The sequence below is a fragment of the Camelus dromedarius genome, chromosome 23 (genome assembly GCF_036321535.1).
Source record: "Camelus dromedarius isolate mCamDro1 chromosome 23, mCamDro1.pat, whole genome shotgun sequence".
Lineage (NCBI taxonomy): Eukaryota > Metazoa > Chordata > Mammalia > Artiodactyla > Camelidae > Camelus > Camelus dromedarius.
In genome coordinates, this window is record NC_087458.1 from 2,279,555 (window position 1) to 2,295,021 (window position 15,467).

A 15,467-nucleotide genomic window follows, 5' to 3' on the forward strand; every position below is an offset into this window, starting at 1 on the left:
AGAGCAGAAAATTATGACCTCTCATTTGATGCCAGAGAAGGGAAAAGCTGGGTCCTCGTGCCTGAGCCCAGCTAACCCCCATAATGCTGTCCAAGAAAAGCCCTGACAGCAGCACCATGGGGGTGGGGAGGCCGTGAGTCACAGGCGGCCGATGGTCATTCAGTAAACTGAGCAGACAAGAGATTCATTAGGGTCCTTGCTCAACGCAATGACAAATTCATCGAATTCTGATAAGGTCGTCCCTTAGCAGGTGGGATAAATCGTGGCTGATCTCTTGTCAGGACGACTCTGAGTCATCCTGGATTAAATTAATAATGATTAATTGGGGCTCCTGAACGCTGAGGCGCCGAGCGAAGATTAGAGTGTGCGTTCGAGTTCTCTCTCTCTCCCTTTTATTTCCTCTCTCCCTTCCTGGGCTGTGTCTCCTCCCCCAGGTGACATTCTGCGACGGGAAATTGGAAGTGGAGGATTTGGAGATCTGGGGCAGTCATTAATGGCTGTTCAGAGGGCTGTTCAGCAGCTCAGCCGGGCGGGGAGGTCCGGGGAGGGTGTCTGCCTGGAGAGTTCTGCTGCTGTGTGAGTGTTTCCACCCACCGAGGAGGCAGAGCTGTATTCCTGGGTCACAGAACCCAGAGTGGCTTGCTCCCTCCCCCAGCTGCTCAGGCTGGCCTGCACCTGGCTTCCCTCCCGGGCAGGGCTGGACTCTTGGGGCCTGGAGGTGTGTAGGCTGGAGGGGGACAAGGTCGTAGGTTGTGTTGGTTTCATGAGACAAACAGCAGGGTCTGACGCCCAGGGCCTCTGAACCAGGTAGAAGGAGGGTGGGTCCACACTGGGGCTGCTGCCTGCAGGGGGACCCCTCTGCCCTGCCCTGGGAGAGGACCCAGGGAGGCGGGGCCGGGCTTCAACAGCACAGAGATGAGACACAGAGAGCAGCAGAGCTGGCGACGAGAGGCAGATGAGCGTCAGGAAGCAGCGTCCCCAGCGAGGATGCACAAAACAGAGAGGCCGGTCATCGGCCCCACGACGTTACTTGGGTGAACTTTCTTTCCGCTGCCCATTTAGGGCAGCTCGGGATAAACCGAATCGCTCCCATCCCAGGCCCTGCTGAAGGGTGGCTTGTACAGGTGAGGACAGAAAGAATCTGTGTTAGGGGGACAGATTTTTAGGAGGAGATTGTGTTTTCTGGAAACCACTCATCACCCCTAGAACCCGCCTCCCAGGGGCCTCCCCATTCTGGGGGCTTCTCCAATTGCTCTCAGGAATTCCACACATCCCCCCAAGTGAAGGCTGCTTCTGCCAGCTGCCTGGGTTATTAGCAAACATTCACAGAGGGCACCACTCTGCTGGGCCCACACGGCCATAAAATCAACACGGTCTCGACTTGGGAGGTTTAACCATCAACATTCCTGTAGCGGGCTTGGCGCCATGTGAGGTGAGAGGGAAGGGGGGGTCCCAGCCAGGCCCTGTGGCTTTGGGAAGGTTTGTGCCACTTCAGAGAGCAGGCAGCTGGAACTGCAGGAATTCCGAGCGATGGGAGGAGGCAGGAAGACGGAGCCCTGGGGGGAGGGCAGCTAGACAAGGTCCCATCTGCACTCAAGGGGGCCAGAGAGCAGAGTTAGTCCTGCAACACCAGCTCACGGGACCAGCTGCCCGGCTGCAACTCTGCCGGTGTCTCCCCCTCCTCCAGCCCCACCACACCCTCAAACTCCAGGAGGCAGGCCGGCTGGGGGGCTTATGGTATGGGTGTGATGGGCAACCACCCTTGGGTGTCCCAGCTCAGCCACACATGTGCAAGGTGGGTGGTCGAGGCCGAACTGCTCACCTGTATTAAGTCCCATCCACAATCTGGGGTGAGGCTGGGGCCTAGATCGCAGGGCTGTTGGGAGAACTGAGGTAGGTGCCAGGCACACAGTGACGGCTCAGAAAAGTCATCCTTAACAGATGAGTGGGTGAATAAAATATAATCGCTCTGAATAGTACTCAGCCCCAAAAAGGAATGGCGCACAGACACAGGCTCCAGCACAGATGAACCTGGAAAACGTCCTGCTGAGCGAACAAGGCTGGGCCAAACGGTCAGATGTTGTCTGATTCTATTTATAGGGCACATCTGGACCAGGCAGGTTCACAGACAGGAAGGAGACCAGCATTACCAGGAGCTGCTGGAAGGGTACGGGAAGTTATTGCTGAATGGGGACAGCGCTTCTACTGGAAAGATGGAAAGTTTTGGATATAGATGGTGGTGAGAGTGGTACAACGCAGTGAACGCACTTAATGCCACTGAATTGTACACTTAACGATTAAAACGGCAAAGCTTACATTATCTATATTCTAACACAATAAAAAATGTAATTGCTCAGTCTACAGTGAAAGCCATTTTAATTTCTGCAGAGGAAGGGGTAGGGCAGAGGCCTCAGGCAGAAATGCGCTGCACTTGAACCCTAAGAGCAAGTCGAGCTTGCTGGATGCCTAGAGGCAGGCCAGCTCTTGGACACGCCCCCTGTAGCCTCAGGCCTCAACTGTTTGCAGGGGGGAAGTGGGTGTGGACCTGCCCCGGCTTTCCCTGAAGCCAGGTGAGGGCTGGCTGGACGGAGGCACACAGGAAGGCAGCCCAGGACCCAGAGGCCTGGTCCCGTCCCCAGCTCTGCCACGCGCTGTCCTAAGACTGGCGGATTCTCAAACAGACACAAGAATTCTGCCATGCCAGACTCTGCACCAAACCATTAACAAGGCCCTGTTGGACCAGTGTATTTCCTAGACTTTCCAGGTCAACCCCAGTGCGTCTTCCTCCCTGAAGATGAGAAGGTACACGTAAAACCGTACGAGGTTTGATTGGAACCACGTTCACTGGACAAACTTGCTGACGAGAAGGCCATGCCCCATGGCGGGCTGAGATACAGGTCTGCGGAATGTCAGGAAGACAGACAGACAGATGGAGGTGTGCCCACAACCACAGGTGGTTGGCAGGACTGACTTTGCTGGCCAAGAAGGAAAATTCTCCGACACCAGGTGCATAAAGACCTGACTCCCCTGAGCCACTGCAGTGAGTTCTAGCCTATCCACCACCAAGTCCGCGCCCTGCCCATGACATTAACATGGCTCCAATCCACTTAATTATTTTAAAATATTATGTGGTCTCCTTCATCAGGGCTAGACAAAGAGATGTCCCTCCCAGAGGCCCATCTCAGGGACCAAGGATGTTGACCAGCCAAAGAGGGCGTTCCAGACCCCAAGGGCAACACGGAAAGAAGCCCCTAACAAAGCACCTGCCTGGAGCTTTGGGGTCCTCCATCCACAGAGGGGGCACATCACCCAGGCTGGCTGCTAAGTGTGGCAAACAGAGATTCCCTTTGGGCCAACTGACCTTGAGAAATGGAAACATGCTCGCCCAGGGGTGGGTCTCCACCTCACCCACCCTCCCTCACCACCCCAGGCCGTCCTTAGCCATGTCCCCTCGGCTCCTTGTGGCAGGGCTGCAGCTGGCCCCCTCCCTCTTCTCGGGGGGGGGGCCCTGGGTCCCTGGGCTCTAGTTTCTTTCCTGTCCCTCCTTGTTGGCCCCTACCTGCCCGACTAACTGGTCATCCAGGGTATGGTGGTCAGAATAAGGTCCCGCAAAGATGAGTCCTCTGAATCCCCAGAACCTATGACTGTGTGACCTGACACAGTCTCTCCTCGAGTGGCTGAGATAGAACGGAGTTGCTGGTCATCTGAGCACAAGGCGGGGTCCTGCAAGGAAACCCCTCTTCCCACATGGCTTCCCGGTGGGGCATGCAGGGACCAAGTCACGCACAGCCCTGGTATTGGTCATCCAGGTCCACACTCTGCCACGCCACAGCCGCTCAGCCGGCGTGAGGGCCGTTCCTCCCTCTGCATCCTGGCAAGTCTGCAGGTGGAGGGCAGAGAAGATGTGGAGGCTGCCTGCTAAACGCCAGCCCTGTGCTGGCCCCTGGCAGGGGACTAATACATGTCTATGGGAAGAGTTCTCCTGGTGTCACTTCCTGTCAAAAGTCATCACTGCCGCCTGCTGTCCACAGAATCAACTCCACCAGGAAATTTCCGACAGGGCCTCGACTTACATTTTCCCCTGCTCCCCTCCATAAGGGCCTGCTGCTGAAATCTCAGTGTCCCCTCCCCATGCCCAGAGCCCACTGTGCAGCCACCCACCCAAATCCCACCCAAACCAAACCTAGCAGTACAACTGAAGCCCCCACCCCCATAGCATCATCTCCTAGGACCACCGGGGCCATATCCCACCCCGACTGGGGGCTCCCAGGGCCAGCCTTGCATCTTAGACACACCAGCCCACCCTCTGGGCACAGAGCTGGGCCCTCTGGTGCATCAAGAACATCTGTCCTGCCTCCAGGAGCCCCTCAGGCCCACGGGAGCAGCGAGTCCAGCCCGGCAGGTGAGGGGTCATCACTGAGGACCAGCTCGGCACCAATATCACGATCAGACCATAACCCTCTTCCAGACCAGGACGCTCTTTCTTCTCATACTTCTGAGAAGCAGCTGTTCATCAGGGGCACGAAAAAGCACTCCGTGAAACCCATTCAGACAGAGAAAATGAGGAGGGTGGAGAGGGATTCCTCGTCCTTGGCTTAAGGGACCATGGGCCTGTCGTGTGGACCTGGGTACCTCTTCACCCCTCTTCTTTTTTCTTTTTGTGTTTTTTGGAGGGGAAGTTAATTAGATTCATTTATTTATTTATAATGGAGGTGCTGGGGATTGAACCCAGGACATCGTGCATGCTAAGCACGCACTCTACCACTGAGCTCTACCCTCCCTCCCACCCCTTTTCATATCCATGAAGAGGGGAAACCAGGAGGACCTTGCCAAGTTCCGGGAGCCCTTGCCTGGGACCTACAGTGACAGCACCTCCACAGACATCGGAGAGAAGCTCCCGCCCACCCATCTGCACCCCAGGATCCGGCAGCCCAAGTCAGGGACACTCAGGCAGGTGGAACCACTCACCCTCCCTCCCCCGCCTTGACAGCAACCAGGTGAAAATGCAGGGGCCAGGTCTACCTGCCTGCCCAACTGCAGGGGGGACGCTGCACCCCCAGAACTCCCTGGGGGCTGCTGCTCACGTCCCACCACCCAGAGAACCATCTGTTTGGGGTGGGAACCCTCCTGCCTGGCTGGAAATAACAGACAATCTCAGGTGACGTCTTGCCTGCAAGTGTTTTAGCTAAGATTTGGCTGTCTCCCATGAAGCCCTCAGCAGATGTAGTCAAAACCACAGCTGCGTGGAGGTGGGGAGAGGAAGATGGAGTCAGAAACATTCTAGAATCATCCCAGCAGGCTGGCGGTGGGATTGAGGTGGGGTGAGGTGAGTGACAGGGCAGCAGGACACTCCAGGGAGGGGCCTGGCTGGGCGGCGCCCTTGCAGGCTGGAGAGGGCTAAAGCCTTGCAGGCTGCAGAGGGCTAAAGACAAAAAGTTTCTTCTTGGGCATATCGGGTTAGGGGAGGAGGCATCTGGCTGAATGGATCAAGGCTCTTGACCTCGGAGAACCCTCCCACAAACCAGCGGCATCTGAATCGTCCAGAAAAGCGAAAGGTGACCTCAGCACTTCAGCCTGAAATTTAGCTGCAAACCCTTAGAAACGCCCCCTTGTAAGCACAGGTTAAAAAACGGGCACCAGGCAGCATCTGTAACAGGAGGTGAAGGAGCCAATGCCCTGTCCTCGGCAGAACACGAACCAATGAACGTCATCATGGAATGCCACGCAGCTGGGGAAAGGAGCAGCCAGATCTACACGACCCTGAGAATAAACCCCAAACCCTAAAGGCCGGCTCTGAAGGGCACAGACTGCCGGAAACCATTTATCCAGAGCTTAGAATCAGGCCAAGCTAAGCCATAGGAGGTCTCTGGTTACAGCCACCTGTCCTGAAAGTCTGAACTTTCAAACTTTGACAGAGGGTTGCTCTGGGGTGGAGAGGACACAGGGCATTCCCGCTGCTGCTGGAGAGATGCCGGCAGGAACAGGCAACTGAATCGGCTGATGCTGGCAGCCAGGCCATGCTCTGGGGTTTTCCCTCTGTTATTTCATTTAATCAATAGCCTGGGAAGAGGCGTTAGTGCCATCATCCCCACTGTACTGATGGGCAAACTGAAGCAGAGAGGTGCTGTCCTGGGTTAGATAGTGTCCCCCTAAAATTCATGTCCACCCAGAAACTCAGAATGTGACCACGGGGGTTGGGGGTATAGCTCAGTGGTAAAGCACGTGCTTGGTGTGCACGAGGTCCGGGGTTCAAGCCCCAGTGCCTCCATTAAGAGGGAGAAAAAAGAACTCAACCTTACTTGGAAATAGTTCTTTGCAGATGTAATTAGTTAAGATGAGGTCATATTGGGTTTGGGTGGGCCTAAAATCCAGTGATGGTATCCCTATAAGAAGGACATGTGAAGACACAGACAAGGCCTGTGACAAGGGCGGCAGGGATGGGAGTGATACAGTTATAAACCCAGGAACACTGAGGATGGCTGGCAGCCAGCAGACGTGGGAGAGAGGCATGGACAGATTCTCCCGCTGAGCCTCCAGAAGGAACCAGCCCTGCTAACACCTTGACCTCAGACCTCTGGCCTCTGGTACTTGAGAGGATACACCTCTGTTGGTTTAAGCCGCCAAGTTTGTGGGCATTAGTTATGCTGGCCCCAGGACACTACTGCAGGCCTAGCACCTGCCCAGCAGCTAGCAGGGAAGGACCAGCTAATCAAGGCAAACAGACCTGTGGCCGCCAGGGGTAGGGCAGGGAGACGGGGCTCACCTGATGACCAAAGGGCACACAGAACTTTCTGGAGTGATGGAGACATTCTGCGAAATGATTGTGGTGGCGGTTCCATGACTGCAAACATTCGTCAAAACTCACTGAATTAGATACCTGAAACTCATGGGTTTTAGTATATATAAATTATATCTCAATAAAGCTGATCAAAATGTTAAAAATACAACAAATTAATCTGCAGATGCACACACTACAAAATTATTCTTCACAGAAGAAGTAATATCTATGATTACCCCCATTTTATAGATGAGAAGTCAAAGCCCAGAGAGGTTAAGTAATTCACCCAAAGATGCACAGCAAACAGCCACTGGTGTGGGATGCTGGCACCTCCCAGGTTGAGGGTGATTATTCTGTTTACCTCTCTGCCTGAGGGGTCAAGGGCAGGGCTTCCCTATTTCTGTCTAAGTCCCCATAGCCTGACCCAGTCAACCCAAAGCCAGATCTAATAAAAGACGGAGGGAAATAAGGGCCCTTTGTGGGTAGAGTGACAAGCATACTGTTCTGTGCTGGGAAGGGGAGGAGGGCAGAGCTAGCCAGGAGTTTAACGACCCCACAGAGAGGCCTGGAGGCGGGTAGCCTCTTGCTACTAGAGGGCTGTGCCATCCCTGCCCTGCACCCCCAGCCTTCTGTATGGTGAGGACAGTGTGGGGATGGTCTCCCCGGGGTCAGGAGCTTGGTCAGCAGCTGGGGCTGGCAGAGGAAGAAGGGTTGGGATGAGGCCTGGTCGGCCTGCTGGGCAGAGGCCACACACTGTGCCCGCGCCATGGCCCTGAGCCCCGTGGGCACGTCTGCCTTCCACGCCGCGCCCCAGGATGCCAGGGCACGTGGGGGCCGGGGAGGGGGCGGGAGGCACGGCAGCCTCTCCAAGGGCTGCAGCAGGCCTTTTGGAAGGGAAGAATCAGGAAAATGCCGCTTGACTGCCTCAGGAAGGAAAAAATACACCAAGAGCCAGACAGACACAAAGGCACTCTTCTGCAAAGTGGCCACTGTGCTGGGCTTGTGCTGCCCCGGGGTTGGGGAGGGACAGCGCCCCCGTCCCCCGACCCCGGCCTCTCACCCACGCCCCAGACCCTATGTAGACAAGCCATGCCATAGAAGGGTCTGCTGTTGTTCCTGCGGTTGTTTGGGGCTGGCGGCCCTGCTGAGTTTGCTGATTTGGCTGTAACGGTGAAGAAATGCCTCCTGGTTCCCCTGCCCCAGAGCACTAAGCAGACACTGCCAGGCTGCCCACTCTCGGGGAACTGTGCCAGCTGGCGGTGGCTGCAGCAGGGGCAAAGAAGTACAGGAGTGGTCCCTGACTGTCATCTGGTCAGAACACAAAGTAACTCAGAAACTAACAGACAGGGTGTGAGGTGGCTGCCTCCTATCCTCTTCGTGTCCCTCTTGACCCCGAAAAGGCTTTTGCAGAGTTGTTAACATCACAGATTATTTCAAAAAGAGGAGCAAGGTGTATATTAAAGGTTTACATTAGAAAAAAAAAATGTGCTCTTGCTCCAAGACATGTAGTTTGGTATGTGGTGCATAGGCTAGATTTTCAATTGGTGTCCTTGTGCAGTGTGGAACCTGCACAACTGCACATGGGAGCCCTGGAATTATGAACAGAAAGCCACATGAGTGACAGAGGGTTTAAGGCACGTTACCTGATCTCTAGAGGCCTAGCATCTAGGTGCGGGAAAGAGACTCACATTTCAGTTAATGATGTGAGGCAGCACATGATCAGCACCTGATGGAACGGCACAGACTGAGGTGGTGCTGAAGCCTGGGGTGGGGAGGATCCCTGAAGGCCAGAGTGTTCCTGGTAGAATGGCAAGGCAAGAGGAGCGACGTGGACAAGGCTGAGTGGTCAGAGGACAGCTAGGGGACAAGCTGGGCCAGCTAAAGAGGCTGGGGCTGGGCCCAAGGGTAGGACAGGTATCCTCAGGTGTGACATGAAGACGGCCTTTCCTCTTGAAGGACTTAACTGTCCAATAACGGGTATCCAAACCACTTCCCCTCTGCATCAAGGAAAACCCACATGGCACTTTTGGGAGGGACAGGAATCCTCTAACTTCCCCACAGGGTCAGCCCGGACCCCAGACCGGCCTCAGTCCTATATCCAGCGGTTTTGCACACCAGGTCCCCGCTACTGGCCCTGTCCCCAAACACCTCCTCTCCACCTTCACCTGAGATGACACACACGAGGAAGAAGAAACTCTAGCAAAGGGAAGAAGAGCAGGCAGGTGGTCAGCTGAGTCAGCAAAAATCTTGGCTGGATGGAGAGTCTTGGCAGCCTGCCCTGGGGCCACAGGACCTCAGCCTCTCTGGGAGGGGAGGGAGGTCCTGGCTGTGAGCAGGTGGTCTCTGTTCCCTTCACAGCCCCGGGGGTGCCATCCCTCCCCACTCCAAAGACCTGGACAGCTTCTGATGGTGACCCACCCCCCCAGCCCGAGGAGACCAAGCAGGCCCTGGCTTGGAGGTGCCCCTCACCCCAAACCTTCAGGGCTCCCCACTTGGCAACGAGGCCCGAACCTCCATCGCCCTCGGTTCCTCCCTGGGTACCAGGGCTCTTCGCCCACAAACAGCCTCTGCCCATCTAGGCCCCCGGGGTCTCCACTCGCCTTTTTCTCTCCAAACATCCCCTATCTCAGCCCTGAGAACAAGCCAGCCCCCCAGGCATGGTTCTGGCCTGGCTGGCCCGGACCCAGGCGTGGGACGCTGAGCCTGGGAAGCCAAGTGGTTTCCCTTCTCACTCAGTTTTCAGAGTTGTAATCAAATCAGGCCAGAAGCCAACGTCCCCTGCCGCCTGGACCTGTAAGTCTAAATGCCACGTCACTACCCCGGGAAGCCCCTGACGGATGTCAGCTGCCCTCTCTGACCAGCCCACAGTGTCCAGCACCTAACTCAGCCCTTGGTAACCATCCACCACATCAGCATTAGCCTTATAACGGCATCAGGCAAGTGCTCTGTGCTTTCATAAGTACCATGTAACCCTCCCATTTTACAGATGTGGAAGCCGAGGTGCAGAACAGCTAAATTTAGCCCCAGGGACCCAGTGGCCTGACCCTCACCTCCTGGGCCTGGGTGCAGCACGCAGCTACCAGACCAGTCTGGCAAGGGCACTAGGTGATCCTGGGTCACACTAAGCACTCAAGGTCCTATGGTTTGGCCAGCACTGGCATGGCTGTGTGCCAGCCCCTGGGCCCACGTGGTGGGAAGATAGGCCAAGAAAGGCGCCATTTCACATCCCCCTGCCCACTGACCCACTGCCACCCTGCGCTGCGCTCCCTCCGTGAAAGGCTGTGGGGGTGCTGAGGCCAGTCTGATAGGAGCCCTGGGGCCCAGGCTGGCTTCAGGCTTGAATGTTCAGAGGCACAGTTGTTATTGCCACGTGAGGACTTGGAACCGAAATGAATAGGGGGCTGGCTCAGGGCCCCTCCTGAAGAGGGCCCCTTTGGGAAGCAGAAATGAGCCACTCTGAGCTTTACCCATGTCTGTGGAAAGGGGGTATCTGGTGGATGAGGACCCCAGGGGGACTTGCTCAGCACCCCTAAACCTCTCCAGCCCTTACCCATGCAAATCCCTCAGCAGCTGTCACAGCTCGTCTTGCAGGGCCAGCAGGGCCAGCTGGGCAGCGGAGCGGAGCAGTGGGGGCCTGGGCTCCCTCCCAGTGCCCCTCCCACACCACTTGCTTTGTTTTGCATGGGGGCTTCAGAGAGGCCAGGAGTCTCCGAGGGCCAGGAACAGACTCCAAAGAAGCTTCAAGCAAGGTTTTGAGGGCCTGACAGCAAAAATTCTGCTCTCCCTGCCTGACACACTCCAGAAGGGGAAGTAGGTGCTGGGAAGCCCTGTGAGGTCCTTTGAGCCCTGGTCATTAGATGTGCCCCAGTGGGTCGGGCTGCCAGGTTTGAATCTTGGCTTATCACTTCCTAGCTGTGTGGCCTTGGGCATGTTACTTGCCCTCTCTGGGCCTCAACTGCCCCTTCTGTATCCTGGGAACAGTATTGGTCTCTACCTCCCAGGATGGGGTGAGGAACTGGATGAGACAATCCTTGTAAAGCATTGAGAACAACAACAACTGACCCTGGCCTGGCGTTCAGAAAATGCTATCCAACAACAGCAATAAATGATGAGTGCCAATCTCCTGAACTCCCCCACTGCCGGTGTTAGACAGAGGCCTCACCTGACAGCTGAAAAGAAAGTGGAGGTTTCCGTATCCCAGAAGGGACAAAGACAGCATGGGCTGACCTACAGGGACCTCTGCCTACTGTAGGGGATATGGAATTTAGTCCAATGCCTCTTGGCTGTGTGACCTCGGGCAAGTTCTCAACCTCTCTGGGCCTCGGTCCTCATCAAGCAAACAGGGATGAGAAAGCCCTTCTCAGGAGGTGGCATCAGGAGGACTCAGAAGATCTGAAGAGTGCAGGTTCCACCCCAGATGGAGACTTGGTCTTGGTTTTGGGGTCACATAAGAGAAGGAGCCTTGTTACCTGACACTTGCCTCTCAGCCTGGCTCCACATGGCACCTACTCCTCATTTATTCCAGGCTCACTGGCAATCACCGCTGGCTGTTTCAAAAAATCAGTCCCCACCTCCCCAAGGTGAGAGCCTTATGGGCTCTGAGGAAATGCAAAGCTTCCCAGTGTTGCCACAGAAGGAGAGGAGGCCTATGAGTGCTGGCAGGTCACCAAGCTTGGGTCTGACTTGGGAGGGGGACAGCAGTGTTTGTGTTGTAAGCGCCATGTGACTATTTGAATAATTCACTTTGTCTGCTCAAAGTCACACACTGGCTTTCTTTCTTTGTCTGCCTGGAGCGCCCTGTCCTCCTCCATCAGACAGAGGCTTGTCAAGGCTCGTCTAAAATATTACCTCTTTCGGGAAGCCTTCCTGGATTGATGGTCCCCACTGGTACCATCACTGCTCCCACAGAAGTGCCACCCGCATTGTCCTGCCTTTGCCCCTTTGCAGCACCAGGAATTCCAATGGCGGGATGAGGCCTTTTCCTTCATCTTACTCTGGAGCCAGACAACGTAAATCAAATCAGCCACATGCTGCTCCCAGGCCCGGACAAACATGTTTGCTAAACACCTCGGCGATGAAACGGGGGTTAAAGCGGGTTTTAGGATATTACCTGTAATGGAACTAACAGCCAAAATTAAGTTTTAAAGATCTTTACTCTTTTCACCCCACTTTCACACACTCCATCTCCCCAGGACCTCGCCACGTCCCCCACCAGCTGTGGGGTTCCCGCCACCAACCCCACGCCTTCCTGTCTCCACCACCCTGGTGGCTCCCCCCTAACACTCACTTCCTTCTCTGCAACCGCCCAACATCTGCCCAACATCTACCAAGCGGGCGGACAAAACCCCAGGGCTTGTGCCGTTAAAAGTTGGTGATGTGCGCAATTAAGCCCAGCATCCCTGAAGGCAGGGCCCGGGGCATCAGTATTCTGCAGGTATCCCCAGTGGGCAGCAGCTGTGCAAACAGCCCAGCTTGGTGATTCTCGAAGTACATCCGTGGCCCAGCACGCTGGCCTTCCCTGGGAACAGGTTAGGAACGCAGAGTCTCAGGCTCCAGCACAGACCTGCATTTCTGCAAGGGCTGGGGGTTCGCGCACTGCACTGTGAAAAGCCTGACAACTGAGGGTGAGCTACGCAGGGGACACGCCCTGAGGTGGACGAGGCTGGCCTGGGTGCAGCTGTGGGAAGTGGAGCTGGGCGCAGGAAACCGGGGCACAAGTGTGTCCTGAGGGACACCTGCTTGTGTAACCTGACAGATGAGGCCTCTTGGGCCCAGGTGAAGCCCCAGCATTCATAGGGAGACAGACAAGGTCAAAATGAGTTCACCAGAGGGGTTTGGGGGATGAATGCTCCAGTGTACCTGGACAGTAGGTCTGCACTCGATCTGTTTAGGTCAAAGCCATGCCTTGCCAGACACCGGGGCTTTGCTGAAGTTTTTTCAAAAAAGAAAATTAATCTTGAGATTGGGTCTGATTGTTCTGAGGGAGATGGTCAGGGCTGCCACGGCACGGACCCCCCAGGTGGAGGCAGGAAGGGTGGCCTCAGCGTTAAAGGCTCATAGGAGCCAGACCCTGCTGCTCTCTCACCAACCTCCTCTGCTCAAGGTGTCCCAAACCACCCACGCCAAGTCTTGGGGCCAGTGGAGCCTACTCAGGTTTTGGAGGGACTGGAGGCGGATAGTCACCAAACAAGTAAAGCAGTATGTTGGGGACACACATGGTAAAGGAAAATAAAGCTCAGGAGGTGGGAGAGGAGTGGCTGAGTTGGGAGCTGGAATTTCAGAGAGAGTGGTTAGGGGAAGGTAACAATTGAGGGAAGTCCCCAGAAGGAAGCAAGGGAGCCAGCCACACAGGTATCAGCAGAAAACATTCCAGGTAATGGGAACAGCACGTTCAAAGGCCCTGAGGCAGGGACACAGCTGGTGTATTTGAGGAACAGCAAGAAGAGCAGCTGAGCGAGAACAGAGTGAGTAAGGAGAGGAGAGGAGGCCAGAGGTAGGGGTGTGGGCAGCTCAGGGGTCACTGTAAGGTTGTGAGTTGTCATTAGGCTTCAAGGTCCTCCAACAGGTCCTCCCGTAAAACCCTGGCATGCGTGGCACAGGGTAGGGGGGCAGGCGATGGGTGCCACCCCCAGCCGTCTGCTGCGGGCCCCACGGAGGCGGCCCCGAGGCCGCCCCGGAGCACAGGCCCCTGCAGCCCCGCCAGGTGCAGCGTGTCTTGCACAACTTCCGGGAGCCGAATCTGACAGCGCCATCTGCTCGAACAGACCCCAGCGCTTGCCTCCAGCTGGTCCCTCGCACGAGCCAAAGCTCTCAGTGACACCACAGAACACTCATCTGCCGTCCCTGTCCCCTGAGACGCAAGGGGAGACAGTGCGTGCAGCTGGGGCGAGGCAGTGGCACCCCCGAGGAAGCTGGAGGGACCGCCCGCCCGGAGCCCGCAGGCCCTGGCTCTTCTCGGAGCGGAGGCATACTCTGCAACAGCTTCTCTTTAAGTGGGCTGCTTCCCACAGGGCCCCGGAGCCCGGGAACCCCGAGCTCCACGCCGCAGGACAAGGGAAATGCTTGTGTCAGTTTCACTGTTTTCTTTCTTTCTTTTTTTTTTTTTTTTTGAAACTCCCTACACAGGGAATAAAACATTCCATTCTGGCTGATAATATAAACTCGCCTGACTTTAAACTTCCCAAGTGATGGCAGAACAGATGTTCCAATAGCCCCCTAATCTTTCATCTTTCAAAAAATAACCCCACCCAATCCAATCTGAAGCTGTTGGGCACTTGGACTAATAGATGTGTGCACCGCAGCGCCAGACAATTTTTGGCAAGCTGGGGAACTCATGATGCTGATTATAGCTCAGACGTGCCTGCTCTTAATTTATTGTAACAGGACCCAGCCTTCCGGGCCAGGCTCTCCACCATAATCTACTGTTGGGATGGATGTCTCCTGGTGCGAGGACCAGCATTTGGAAGCCACCTTGTGGACCGATACCCCGGCATGCCAAGTCCCCCATTCAGCGAGGTGGTGACACAGCGGTCTGAGGGGAGATGGGCCAGGCACGCAGACACTGAAACCCCCATTTTATTTTCCAGAGCTGTGCTGTCACACACTCCCTCAAATAAATGTTCTGTTTCTAGTGAGTCACTTGGCAAAGATACCAGGCGCCGATGCCAACACGTGGGCTGACCCGCCTGAACCCTTCCTCAGAAAACACCAAGTGGCCGCTGTGTTCCTGGTAATGAGCTTGGGACACGAGCCCTCTGCCTGTGCCTGTTTTCCATGGCTGGGTCTCCTGACCTCCTCCTGGTGGAAGGAGGTCCAGCGTGGGCCCTGGGCTGTAAACTCAGCAGCTCAGGATGAGGGGCTGAGATGTGTCAGGACATCTCCTTTTCTGCACGAACAGTCCGTGGGGCCCGCAGCAGACGGCTGGGGGTGGCACCCGTCGCCTGCCCCCCTACCCTGTGCCACCCATTCTCCCCAGTAACCTGCCCTGGTTTCCCCATTTGCCTCCTCTCATCTGCCAGGGTCCTGCCTCAAAGTTCTGGTTTCCTGCGTGGCTCCCTGTGATGTTGAAACGAACTGGATCCAACCTATACTCTCAGAGTTGGAAGGTGCAATAGAATTCTCTGCAGCCTTCATCGTGTATGTGAAGCACCCGGGGGTCTTGTCAAAGTGCAGGTCCTAGTCTGGGGCGGGGGGCCCGAGATCTGTATTTCTTCCACAGTCTGGGGAGGGGGCCGCTGGTGCACAGACCACGTCAACAACGGTTGCTGAAATCAGTGGGCAGACGCGTGTTGGGAACCAGGATCCTGATGTCGTTTCAAAGTATCTCTCCTGGAGATCTTTATGGATTTTGAAGGGGAAAGTGGTCACTTTAACCCTGTGCCAAGCGCTCAGTGTTACCATCACAAAAGTACCAGTGACGTGGAGGGGCCTCCTGGTATTACACACCGCGAAGGACACCATGTTACCTCCTGTTTGGAGAGCGTGTGCCTCGTGCCCACTGATTTTGTCATCCATTGATGATTCCTGCCTGAAATGATTCCTGCGCTGTTTGCAAACGGCGTTCTTCTATCTCCCTCATTCTCTCCGTGCTTACTAATTTTCTGATTCAAATTTGGGTCTGTTGTTATACATCTAATACAAAAAGAAACTCAGATACAGTTGTGCTAAAGTCTTAGCGATGCCTGTTTCC

General features: G+C 55.6%; 1 protein-coding gene and 1 non-coding gene across 5 annotated transcripts in view; one reads left to right on the forward strand and one right to left on the reverse strand.

The window, feature by feature from the left end:
• Positions 1 to 15,467, reverse strand: part of GSE1 (Gse1 coiled-coil protein) — a 391,422-nt gene that overhangs the window by 284,675 nt on the left and 91,280 nt on the right. The window lies entirely within an intron of this gene.
• TRNAT-GGU (transfer RNA threonine (anticodon GGU)) lies at positions 6,197 to 6,268 on the forward strand. Its single transcript has one exon. It is a non-coding gene; the product is annotated as a tRNA-Thr (tRNA).